Source organism: Canis lupus, chromosome 3 (assembly GCF_048164855.1).
Source record: "Canis lupus baileyi chromosome 3, mCanLup2.hap1, whole genome shotgun sequence".
In the NCBI taxonomy this organism is placed as follows: domain Eukaryota; kingdom Metazoa; phylum Chordata; class Mammalia; order Carnivora; family Canidae; genus Canis; species Canis lupus.
This window is the reverse complement of record NC_132840.1, coordinates 40948314-40961905: the sequence shown is the minus strand read 5'-3', so window position 1 is coordinate 40961905 and position 13592 is coordinate 40948314. Positions and strand designations below refer to the sequence as shown.

At 37.2% G+C, this 13592-nt stretch overlaps 1 protein-coding gene across 8 annotated transcripts in view; it reads right to left on the bottom strand.

Annotated features, from left to right (window-relative positions):
• Positions 1-13592, bottom strand: part of PATJ (PATJ crumbs cell polarity complex component) — a 356261-nt gene that overhangs the window by 109984 nt on the left and 232685 nt on the right. The gene's annotated exons all lie outside the window — the stretch shown is intronic.

Here is a 13592-nt window from a genome sequence, read left to right as displayed (position 1 = left end):
GTGTCTCTCATGAATAAATAAATAACATCTTTTAAAAAATAAGTACACAGATAATTACAATAATGAAATTATTACACTCTCAATTTAGTTTTTCCCCAAAACGATGCTAGGAACACCCCCAGTTCATTCTCTTGTTTGTAGAATATACACGTATACTTTATTGTACATTCTAGATCTTGATTTCAATTTTATTTTGTTATAAATACACTCACTGGTACTTAGTGCCAGGTAGAAATCTAAGGCGGCTCTCAAGATTCTTGCCCCCTGGTTTACATACAGAATAGGGTCAATTTCACTTCCATGATTAGGTTATATTATACAGCACAGCTGACTGTAAGGCAAAGATTATCAGTTGGGCCTGACCTAATCACATGGGCCCTTTAAATCTGAAGATTTCACTTCTCAGAGCTTCAGTGCCCTGATGTCCTCAGTTAGTAGGGTGTCTTACATGAATCCTAAGGAATGCATGGAGGTCAGAGACAGGAAGTCAGGGGTTAGCACCACTGCTGGTTTGAGGATTATGGATGTCATATAACAATGAATATGAATGGCTGGTAGGAGCTGAGAGAGTAGTCCTCATTTGAGAATCAGCAAGCAACTAAAAGATATCACCTAGGATAAACCTGAAAACTAATTTTTTTTTTTCCAAGTCTCCAGACTAGAACTCAGCCTGGCCAACACCTTGATTTCTGCCTTGTGATACACTGAGCAGAGAATCCAGCTACAGTGTACCAACTGTGAACTAATAAATGGGTGTTGTTGTAAGCCATTAAATTGGGGGTAATTTGTTACACAGCAACAGAGAATGCACAACAAAACTCTTTGATTTGGAAAATATGGTCACCAGAAACATAACATTTGAGTTCTTACCATGTACCACAGTTCTAAATGCTTTTCATAGATTGACTAATTTAATTCTCATAACAATGCTATGTGGTAATTACAATTATTTTCTTCATTTTACATAGAAGGTAAATAAACTGACCAAACTCACAAAGCTAATGAATAATAGAGCTGAGATTCAAACTTGGCAGTCTGGTTTTAAATGCTACTCTTTTAACTACTATCCTACAGTGTTTCTCATTTTAGCAGCCTGTCCCAGAGCCATACGTATCTTCTCTTATATACTAAATGCTAGTTATTCCCAGACCCACCACGGGGAAAAGTTAGACTGGGTCACAATTTGTTCTTAAAGCTATTTCACAATTTTCCATAGGGTAAAAAGCATGAAAAATTCTGCATTTGCACACTATCAACTTTTTTTTTTAAAGATTTTATTTATTCATTCATCAGAGACACACAGAGAAAGAGAGGTGGAGACACAGGCAGAGGGAGAAACAGGCTCCATGCAGGGAGCCTGATGCAGGATTCGATCCCGGCTCCAGGATCAGGCCCTGGGCTGAAGGTGGCGCTAAACCGCTGAGCCACCCGGGCCGCCCCTCTATCAACTTTTTATATTTAAGTTCCAAGTGTCATATCATCATTACCTAGTCCTTGTATAGATATAATGACGATAAAATGCTTTAAAATACTCATCATGTTTGATAGTGTGGGTAGCATGGTAAAAAATACAATGGAGTGTAACTCCCTCAGTACTCTTCTGTGATAGTAATTAGAGCTGTTCATAAATTCTCTGGCTTATACTTTTCTTCCCTTTTTTTTTTTTTAAAAGATTTTATTTATTTATGTGAGAGAGCACAAGCAGGGGGAGTGCCAGAGGGTGAGGGAGAAGTTGGCGCCTGCTGATCAGGGAGCCGGATGCAGGCCTCCATCCCAGGACCCTGAGATCATGATCTGAACTGAAGGCAGATGCTTAACCAACTGAGCCACTCAGGCAGCCCCTTTTCTTCTCCCTTAAAGTTATTATTTGAAACAAATACTCAGTAATCATAAAAATACATGTTGATACCTTGCCTTGGGTACCTAATGACCATAGTGAGCACAAGGCTCCCTTTGCTGAACACTGATGGACATGTAACATGATAAAGCAATAAACCTTTGTTGTTTCAAGCCACTGAGATGTGGCTGCAAGTTCACTGAACCATAACCGAGTTTATCCTGACTTATACATGTCCTATACAAGTTGATTCTACAATTACTTTTAAAAGTCATGCTTCTACTGGAAACACCCCAAATGTCCACATACAGAAGAATGGACTAACAAATGATGGTATGTTCACAGATTGGAATATTTCTCAGTAATTGGAGAAACAAATTATTGATACACTAACCACATGAATAAATCTTGAAAAAAATTATGTAAAGTGAAAGAAACCAGACCAAAAGAATTAATCCTGTTTGATTCTATTTACATGAAGTTCAAGAACAGTTTAAACTAATCTGTGATGACAGAAATCAGTAAGTGTTGTCTCTGGGGCCCAGAGGGATTGATGAGAAAGGAGCACCAGGAAGGTTTCTAGATGAATGATTTGTACTATATTTATGTTTTGTGTGATGGTTACCAAGGTATATGCTTTGTATTCTCAAAACAACCAACTGAACAATTTGAGTCTATTGGACTGAGTGTAAATAATGCCCCAATTAAAAAATTAATTGTTACATGCAGTGTAAGAAGACTATGCTATTCTGGCAAGAAACCTAGAATGAGGCCAACCTAGGCAAAGGTTCAGAGGTACAGATTCTATTACTAAGATATAAGTAGGATACTAAACAACTTTTTAAAATCTTGGTTTCTTAATCTATAAAATTGGGATAGTGTCTCCTAACAGAATTGTTGTGAGATAAGATAAATGACAAAGCACTAAAGCACAATAAAAATTGTTAACATTCATTGTTTTCTGGTTTCATGAATGTTCAGTCTCAAATGCTTAAATTTCCAGTGGCCAAAAGTGCTCAGTTACCATTAATTCATTCAGCTTGATCCTTATATCCAAAGAAATCACTAAGTCTGATGGTTTCGTTTTAGACTTCATTCTTCTCGTTTTCTCGAGTCCCATAGCCTCTATCCTAATTCATGGACTTTTCATGTTGTCTTTTCTATGGCAAGAGTAACCTTTTTGGTTTTCTTGTTCTGCTTCCTCTATGTTTCAATCGATCCAAATCACTCCCTTCTCAATTATGAAAAACACTCCTTTAAACAAGCCTGAAAATACAATCTGAATAACTCAACATCACAGAGTTCCCTCTATAGGTGCTCCTTTTGCCTGATGTATAATAATTTATTTGTATGTCTTAGAAGTTCTTAAAGAACTTATTATTTAACTCTATGATATTATTAGCATCTGATATACAGAAGGTACTTGATAAATGCTTGAACTAAATTTGTTCAAGCAGTTTGAACTCAATTCTTTCCTATGTAAATCTACCCAGGTAACATTAAATAGCTTTTGCTGTACTCACTTCTCCAACAGTAATCTTTCCCTCCTCTGAATTTCAAAACTATTTACATTCTTTTCTCAGTAACTTCATTCTATTCTTGCAAGAATACTTCACTGCAATCTTAGAAGCACATACATGTCATATACAGGGCTTTGTTGATAAAAACTTATACATGTATTGCCTATCCATCAAAGTTGTAACCATAATTCAAAGTGTAAATCTCTTATGATTTCATTAACATGTTACTTGAAGCATTTATCCAACAACTACTGACCACTTCCTTAGGATAAATATGAGATACTGTCTTCAATATAACCTTTAAAAGAACATGACAAATTATGGTCAAAGGAAAGATTCGTGGGCTACGTTAAGAACACATTTATCAAAAAAAAAAAAAAAAAAAGAACACATCCTTCAGGAAAGCACGATGAGTTCATGACAACAATTTATAAATAAGGAAAAGAAAACCTGATGTAATGGGTGGCATATGTATGTAGAATGCTTTAACTTTTCATTTATTACAGTCAGAGATCTCTCCAAGGAGTATTTCTACATCTTTTCTAAGTGAATGTGTTCCATCTAAAATCCATATGGCATCTCAAAGGATCTTGAACAGCCAAAACAATCTTGAGAAAGAAAAAGTTGAAGGTCTCACCCTTCCTGATTTCAAAACTCACTACAAAGCTGTAGTAATGAAAAGAGTGTGGTACCAGCATAATCAGAGACATATAGACTAATGAAATAAAAGAGAGAGCCCTGAAATAAACTCTCACATATTTGGTAGAGTGATTTTCAGCAAGGATGCCAGGACCATTCAATGGAGGGGGGGGAGCTAATTTTTAAAAAACAAATGGTTCTAGGAAAACTGGATATCTAAATACAAAATAATATAGTTGGATCTTTTCCTTATACCACATTCAAAATTAACTCAAAATGGGTCAAATCCCTCAACATAAGAGCTAAGACTGTAACACTCTAGAGTAAATCATAGAGGAAAAGCTCTATGCCATTCAATTTGGTGATGATTTCCTGAATATGACACCAAAAGCACAGTAACAACAATAACAAATAGATAAACTGTACTATATCAAAATGAAAAACTTCTGTGCATCAAAGGACATAATTGACACAGTGAAGAGGCAACCTAAGAAAATATTTGCAAATTGTAGATCTGATAAGGGTTTAATATCCAGAATATATAAAGAATTCCAACAACCCAACAACAACAAAACAACCAACCTGATTAAAAAACAGGCAAAAACATTGAAAATAAATTTCTTAAGGAATACATGCAAATGGCCAATAAACACATGAAAATATGCCCCACATCACTAATCAGCAGAGAAATGCAAATTAAAACCACAATGAGATACCATCTCACATCCAATAGGATGGCTACTGTCAAAAGCCTGAAAACAAGTGTTGGTGAGGTTGTGAAGAAATTGGAAGCCTTGTCCACTGCTGGTAGGACGTCCTATGGTATGGCTGCTATGGAAAACAGTATGAAGGCTCCTCAGAAAATTAAAAATAGAATTATTATATGGTTTAGCAATTCTACTTTTAGGTATATATCCAGAAGAACCCAAGAGTAGAGTCTTGAAGTCATTTACACTCTCATGTTCATAGTAGCACTCTTTACAATAATCAAAAGGGAGTAGCAACCCAAGTGTCCCCTGACAGGTGAATGGGTAAATACATGTGGTATATACAAACGATGGAATATTATTCACCATTAAAAAGGAAATTCTGTCATGGTACAATGTGCATGAGCCTGGAAACATGGTGAGTGAAATAAGCCAGCAAGAGAAGGACAAATGCTATATAACTCCATTTTTATGAGGTACCTAGTATAGTTAAATCCAGAAACAGAAAGTAGATAATAGTTGCCAGGGGCTGGGGAAAGAGGGAGAGAGAATGGGGATTGATTGATTGATTGATTTTTAACCAGGTACAGATTTTTAATTTTACAAGATATAAAGAGCTCTAGAGATGGATAGCGGCAATGGTCGTACAAGAGCATGAATATACTTAACTGCCACTGAAGTGCATACTTAATAGTGAAGATGGTAGATTTTATGTTATATAAATTTCACAATTTTAAAAAATTAAGTGAGACCAAAAAGAAAGTGCAAGTGTGACGAGAATATATTTGAATAAGACTATCACTTAAATATCATTATTGTCTTCTGGACTACTGTTGTCCTGCCACTTGGAAATTCACTTTCACTAAACCCACAGTATCTTATTTCATGCTAACAAAGCAGCACTATATCAAAAACAGAAGTTATGTGCCTGAATTCAGCCTGGATAGCTGAGTAGGTAGATTTCATTTTGTTTTGAAAACTGTTCTAAAGTAATTACAACTGCAATCTAGTGCCTAACATGTTGTTTAAATACACATACACACACAATGAATAAATGAGGAACACATGAACCCAGCTAAAGGGTCCTAGATATTATTTTCTGATTGTACTAAATAAAGTGATGTGAGACACTTGAGGACAGAAAAAATAAACTCTATATTTGTTATATTAATTGAGACATGACATTGAATTAACATTTGGCTAGGAAAGCTTGATGTAAATGAACCAGAAGTCACACACAAAACAAAGTGCACCATTATTTCAGTGGGAACAAAACTCCTTTCTGAAAAGACTCCAGGAGATATTTCTAACTCTATGAACAGAGTGAATAGTTCTTAATTTCCAATTGGAAGGAACCACCAAAATAGCAATATGCTGAATTTGAAATAAATGACCAAAGACAACAGAATCATGGACTTTATTTTCTTGGCATTCCAAACAATGCCAATCACTAATGAGGGCTGCTAGGAGTAACTCAGCATCCAGACCCACATTTCACAAAGGTGGCCCCAGGCAAGTTCTAAATAATTGTTGCCAGTTGTGCAGAGGAAAAGGTGGCTCATAAAATATTTGGCAATGCAGGGTGGTAGAAGTGGGGAGCTCAGGACTGGATGGATGGGATAACTTAGCCTAATAAGTTTCTCACAGAGGTTATTTCTGAAAGATAATGTAGTAGATACCTTCAGCAATTCCTCTCTTTATCCTGGCTGGCAAAACTTTAATGTTCAAATATCTAGCCCTCCCCATAAGGCCATGTTCTGGGGAAAAGTGACGTCCCCCCAAGTCCCAGGGATAAATCTGGGATAAATCCTGTCTGATTCCCCTGAGATAATCTTGGCAATCTCATTTAAAGAGCCAGTGAATAGGGTGGCAATGGAAATGTGTCATACTGAAGACCCTCAGTAGAGACTTGCTCAGGGGTCTTGGTTTTGATCAATATAGACCAATATAGAGTTTTGTTAAAGAAGTTTGAAGGACAAAAACTTCTCAGAATCAAGTCTAAAAGTCTATCAGGTCACAAGAAAATATGCAGAAGGAACCAAATATCTCACTCTGGTTGCTCATAATTTGTCCAGATAGCTTACTTTTATCACCCTTCCCATTCATTAGGATCCTTTGGCATTGTCAGCAAGCAAGAGAAATAAATTTGGACCTATTGACACAAAAGGGAATTTATTAAAGGGATACTGGGATCTCACAAAACATATACAGGCTACATGATTGGACTTGGAATGTACTAAGAGACCTCCGGAGGACAAGGAAGCAGGAAAACAGAATGATATCATAGCAGGAACCTCCCATTAAGGCCCTGTGGTTTCATGAATAAACACCATTCATATAAAATCACTCACATTATTTGCCTCCTATTCTAAGCTAAGGTATCATATTGCCAAAGCTTAGGTCATATGACCAACCCCTGGCCACATATCAGCAGTGAAAGATTTGGTTCCTTCAGCTTCCACAGGGGGAGAGATGCACCTAGATGTACTGCTTTTACTGTTCCACCGTACATACGTTGTCTGTGTGTGTATGTGCATGTCTCAAGAAGAAGGTTTCCTTAAGGGTAAAGACATTCTATGAGGATAGGAGTATAAATACTGACCAGCTAACAATACAGAACAACAACAACAAAAAAAAACAAAAAAAAACAAAAAAAGAAAACTGTCCACTTCATCTCTGTAACTAGACACAATTAGGTGTTTCTGAGTGCTACAAGAAATCAAACAAATAAGGTCATAATCCCCCACAAGCTGGCAGTATGTTAAGGAAAGGGGGTAGCAAAGAAAGAATTACCAATTCTGTCCATGAAATAAAAATGATTTTCAAAGATATTTTATAGGTCAAAGCAACACTTTACCTAATACACTGAAAGTACTTGATTCATGAATGATATTGCAAACTTTTGGGTAACTTCAGATTGACTAGTTACAACTATCCCCCAAAAGGGGAAAACTAGTGGCTTCTGTGGCTATTCAAAAGAATATGCCATTGGCTTTCAAGAGGAGTCCAGAAATGTATGACCCAGTGGAGTCGTAACTGGGTTAAATGTACGCTTCCCAAGGTTACCACAGTAGGCCAATGCGAACAATGCTTCTTATTTGGATGCATAAATTCCAATGTCTTCCCAAAAGATCACAACACTTCAATCCCATTCTGGTCTTGAAATAAAAGCCTTATAAATTCTACTTACAAAAATAAAATATACAATTAAAATTACTCTTTAATATGGTTAGTATAGGAAACAGGTACTGAAGAAATTAAACAAGAATCAACATTTCAGAGCACTGGGGAGACTCCTAAGAGTCTACTATACAGTCCAACTAAACAAACAAACAAACAAAAAAAAACAGAAGAGCCCTAAATTGAAGAGTGTCTCTAACTTTCTTTCTCCCACAATTCCTAGTAAGAACTCAAGCCAAGTGACAAGTCTGTTCCTCAAATCTTGTCATATATCCTATGGACGATATTTTACTGTGTACTTGAAAAGGGCTGGGCAGCCTGAGTGGCTCACGGGTTTAGCGCCGCCTTCAGCCCAGGGCCTGATCCTGGAGACCCGGGATCGAATCCCGATTGGGTTCCCTGCATGGAGCCTGCTTCTCCCTCTGCCTGTGTCTCTGCCTCTCTCTCTCTTTCTCTGTGTGTCTCATGAATAAATAAATAAAATCTTAAAAAAACCCAAACAAACCACAAAGTAGAACTTAAAAAAAAAAAAGAAAAAGAAAAGGGCCACTGCCTTGTTTAATGGTTCATGAGAGTCAGAAGAATGCTTCCTCACATATTTCAAAGTGGCCTATGTACCCAGCTGTACTCATCCAAAAATAGTGCCCTAAAGGACTGCTTTTCTCCTAGAAGTAAATGTTCAGGGACACTGGGTATAATATCCAATTCCAGAAACTTTTGGGTTTCTGTATCTACTACAAAATACCTTCTCAAAGACTCCAGAGATGAGGTTAATTGTTCTCCTATGAGTGTTGAAGTATCATAGCACCTTTATCTCTGGATGATGTACCATCTACCTCCCTACTCTCCACCTCTTCCTCTTCCAAGGTAGAGCTTGTGTTCTTTCTATCGCTGATTCCACAGCACTGGCACAAGTAGAAACTCAGCAAACACTTGCAGAATAGATACGTGAATAGTTCTTTATGGAAGTAAAACTCATGCTTATTCCTACCATCTTTTTCTCTGTTATTTAGATAAGAATCGAGAGCACAATAAAGATTTTAACCAGAGGCATTCAATTTGCTTCTTCGGATGGACTTGTCCCACAGATGACTCTGACATTTCCTTTAATTTCAGGTCAATATCATCTTTTAGGGATATGGCCAGAGGATAATGTGCCACACTATATTTTTAATTACAAAACAAGACATCTGTTCAATCGATCCTGTACGGTGGCTCCCACGGTGAGTCCACTTTGACTCAGTAGGGCTTGACAGCCAGCACTAAATCTTTCCATGGGGTTCAGTTTCACTTGGCCTCCTCGAGCCCCAGGAGTTTTTATACAGTACACATTTTCTACATGTAATTAAGTAATGGAGAGTGAGTTGTGATACATGACATTTAATTTTCGATAGTGGGGGGAAGGTATGACAAGAGCTGCAGGCAAGACCATTAATCTCCTTGGATTCCTACACTGCCAAATACAGCAATTTCTTCTTTCTTGTATTAATATAGCTCTCCTCCTGAACTTAAATTGTAGCGCTTGTGTAGAGAGGATAATGTCAAATAGGAAAATCCACAGAATTGAATGTGTGCTACATTTTAAGAATTTAGGATTGTAAAGTACATCTGGATTAACCACCATGGAGTAATTTAGTATACCAAAGTCCATGTGTATCATAGACACGAGTATGTGATTACTAGATTGTCTAAAATCTAATGTGGGGACAAAGAGGGAGGAAAGAGCGATTATGTAAGTCATGTATACATAGCAACAAGTTGCTAATTTTCACTAATGACTCACAGATCTCTTGTGATTTAGATCCATCATTATATGACTAAATACAAATGTTAAGAGAATATGAGAAGGACATGAACACACGAATGTACATCAGTATAGACTAAAGGCCCCTGTTAATTAAAATGTTGCCCGCAGCATGTTTTTAACAGCTTTCTGTGATTACTGCTAATCCTACTCCCAAATCTGTGGCCAGTTCCATTTTTATCTCCATTGTCAATAAAATTGGAAAAGAGTTGCTGAGGCATAAAAGCCCAAAATTTCTCTATCATGGAAATGCACAGAGACTCAATAATTTCAACTAAGGAAGTTATGTATTACCAAATAGAAGCACTAAGTGTAAAGAAATAAAATTTGTAAACATCAGTTTTTAAAAACATTATACAGCCTAATTGTAATTTAAAAAAGCTTAAAAGTGTAATTGCACCTGTTGTGCTGAGATGATTTAAGTGTTAACTTCCTGAAGCATGACAGCAAATCAATATTTAACTGCCTTAAGATTTGGTTCCAAAATAGGCACAACTAGGGTTCTTGTACCATTAGTCTGAAAGAGGTAACCTATAGGCAGAGGTTGAAAGATGTATCTACCTGAGTGATGAACTAGATAATCAGCCTGAAGGAGAGAGGATAATGTGTGGACAGCACCTAAAGTGCACAGGTTACCACACATAAATAGGACACCGATCTACCATTTTTCCCTCACTGGTGATATACACAGCAGATGAGCATAAAATATTTTCTTTTTTTGGTTTCCTTCACTGATTTAAATTTTGACACTATTTGATACTACTCACCTCAGTAAAATCTTTTATTTTATGGATATGGGGATTAATTCATGTTAATTAGATTCCTCTTTATACAGTCTTTCATTAAATGGTATTCTACGCCTTGTTAGAATATCAGATCATCATTTAAAAGGAGAAGTGCCGCCTGTCTGGTTCAGTTGGTGGAGCATGCAACTGTTGGGACCTTGAGTTTAAGCCTTACTCAGGGTGTAGAGCTTACATTTAAAAATAATAATAATAATAAAAATAAAAAAGGAGGAGGAGAGTGGGAGAAGCAGCAGTAGACAAAGAACTAAAAGAGATGTTTTAGGCAGGCTGTGTCCATGTTTCTCTCTCTCTCTCTCTCTTTTTTTTTTTAAGATTTTATATATTTATCCATGAGACAGACAGAGAGAGGCAGACATAGGCAGAGGGAGAAGCAGGCTCCATGCAGCAGGGAGCCTGATGTGGGACTTGTTTCTGGACCCCAGGATCATGACCTGAACCAAAGGAAGACGCTCAACCATTGAGTCACCCAAGCGTCCCTGTTTCCCCTGTCTCTTATTCTAACATTTATTAGAAATATTTTTATATCCTATCTACAGTTATCTAGTGGTCTTTAAAAATTTTTATTTAAATTTTAGTTTTTTAGTTAACATACAGTGCAATACTGGTTTCAGGAAAATTCAGTGATTCATCACTTACATACAACATCCAGTGCTTTCTCTTCTAGTGTTTAATCATTATAATGTTAATTAAAATTCTTAAACTGTGAATGCGCTTCATTTAAAAAAATGTTCAAGATTCCGAAATGCAATGAAATATACATGAAGGAGTGGTTCATCTTTTTCCTCCTCTTTCCTTCTCCCTAAGTTATTCTTTTTTTTTTTTTTTTTTTTTTTTTTACCTCTTTCCCTGCTCTCTCCCTCACTCCCTCCTTTTTGGACCACCATCATCTTCATCACCATAGCAGCAAGCATTGCTGAGCCCACATCACCAGGTAATTTATACATACTGACATTGGACAATCTATGAGGCAGACACACACACACACACACACACACACACACACACTTACCACTTGACTTTTTTTTATATTCATTTATTTTAGACAGTGAGAGAGCATGAGCAGGGGGAGGGGGAGCGGCAGAGGGAGAGAGAGAATCCATCCTGCCAAGTGTGGGGCCCAACATGGGAATGGATCCCAGGACCCTGAGATCATGATGTGAGCTGAAATTAAGAGTTGGCTGTTTAAGTGAGTCATACAGGAGCCCCGAGACCACTATATCTATTGTCTGCCTACTGCAGGTCAGGAAACTGGCCAAGCTCACACAGTTGGGGTATTTCAGAACCAGTTTTTTTTTTTTTAAGGTTATTTACTTATTTATCCATGAGAGACACAGAGCAAGAAAGAGAGAGAGGTAGAGACACAGGCAGAGGGAGAAGCAGGCTCTATGCAGGGAGCCCAACGCGGGACTCGATCCTGGGTCTCCAGGATCACGCCCTGGGCTAAAGGTGGCGCTAAACCGCTGAGCCACTCGGGCTGCTCCTAGAATCAGTTTTCATACCAAGACAGAGTGAATCCAGGGTTTCAAGCCTCTTTTAATTACTAAGCCTTAGAGTTCAGGCTTGCTTTAAAAAGAATTTGTCACTTTAGGTAAGAACTATTCAGATGAATAGTCGAATGAATAGTTCCTTCCCTTATGGAAACTGAAGCATTAATTAATAAAATGTTGGCACACAAATCACCAGATATGTATCTATTGAATCAAACAAAAGGCTGTCAGCAGTGCGTACATTTGTCTTGATTCAATTTAAACTTGTTTTCCTTTACACAGTCTCAGGTGGATACAATAGATTATTCAAAATCACACCTACATCTTTTTTTTCTGCCTACAAAGGAAGCTAGAGAAACTTTTTCCAACTTAGATTATTTGGGAAAGTACTGAGGAAAGGGACTTAAACATGAGAAACTTTGTAAATAATGACTTATCTCTACATATCTTTTTTTTTCTATGTATCTTTAAATCCACAAAATAAACTAATTTACTATGATTGTTGCCTTTGGAGAATACATAATCTGGAATTGCTTAGAATGAGCTGAAAGGAAATTTATTCAATAAAGCTTTCTGAATGCTATGTGCTTAGGCACTATAATTTAACGACCACACAAGAAAGGTTCATAATTAGATTACATATTTTGAATGTATATTGATACTTCTAAGTTGCTTAAAATCCTTCCAGTAAAGTATTCTGTGGCATCCTCAATCATGCTTACACCATTAATTTACTGAACAAATCATTTCCTTGATTCTGATCTCTGAATGATCAGAATTGAAATCATCAGATGCTAAATTAATGTGGCTTCATTACTATTATTAAAATTCTCCGGGACACTTGGGTGGCTCAGCGGTTGAGCATCTGCCTTTGACTCAGGGCATGATCCCAGGGTCCGGGATCAAGTCCCACACCGGGAGCCTATTTCTCTCTTTGCCGGTGTCTCTCTCTCTTTCTGTGTCTCTCATGAATAAGTAAATGAAATCTTTAAAAAAAATTAAAAAAATAAAATTCTCAGGTTTCTCTTCTGTATTCTAAATAACTTCAAATCATGTAACTTTTCTTTCTTGAAGAAGGAGGGTTCTATTTCCCAATGACTTAACTGCATTGATGGTTTCCTTTGGATCCCATTCAATTTTTCTTTTGCTCTCTTCAAACTGGGATGACCCCGCATGGGTAATAAAGGTCCCGCCCGTGCTGAAGAGGTAAGCAATGCTGAGGACAGCATCTGTAGCAGTTGCCACTACATGTTGAGCATGAAGTGCAGACACTGGTGAGTGCTGTACGTGCTCACGAAACCTTCACGGGACGCTCTGCAAGTTGTAAGCCTCCATGGATTTCTGTCAATGGACACCTTCATCTCTTTGAGTGGCTGCCCTTTCCTCAGGTCTGCTCATGTTTTCAGCATCTAACTCTAATTTTGTAACTTCTGGCAATGCCAGGTAACACTCTTTCAGTCATTACTCCATGTGAAAGAGTACATTCAACATTTAAAATTTTTGACATATCACAATGAATGAGGTAGATGCTTTATTATTTTCATTTTACAGCTGATACCTGAGACTCAGAAGGAAAAGAAATAGAGCAACAGTTAACATACAGGGTTAGTTA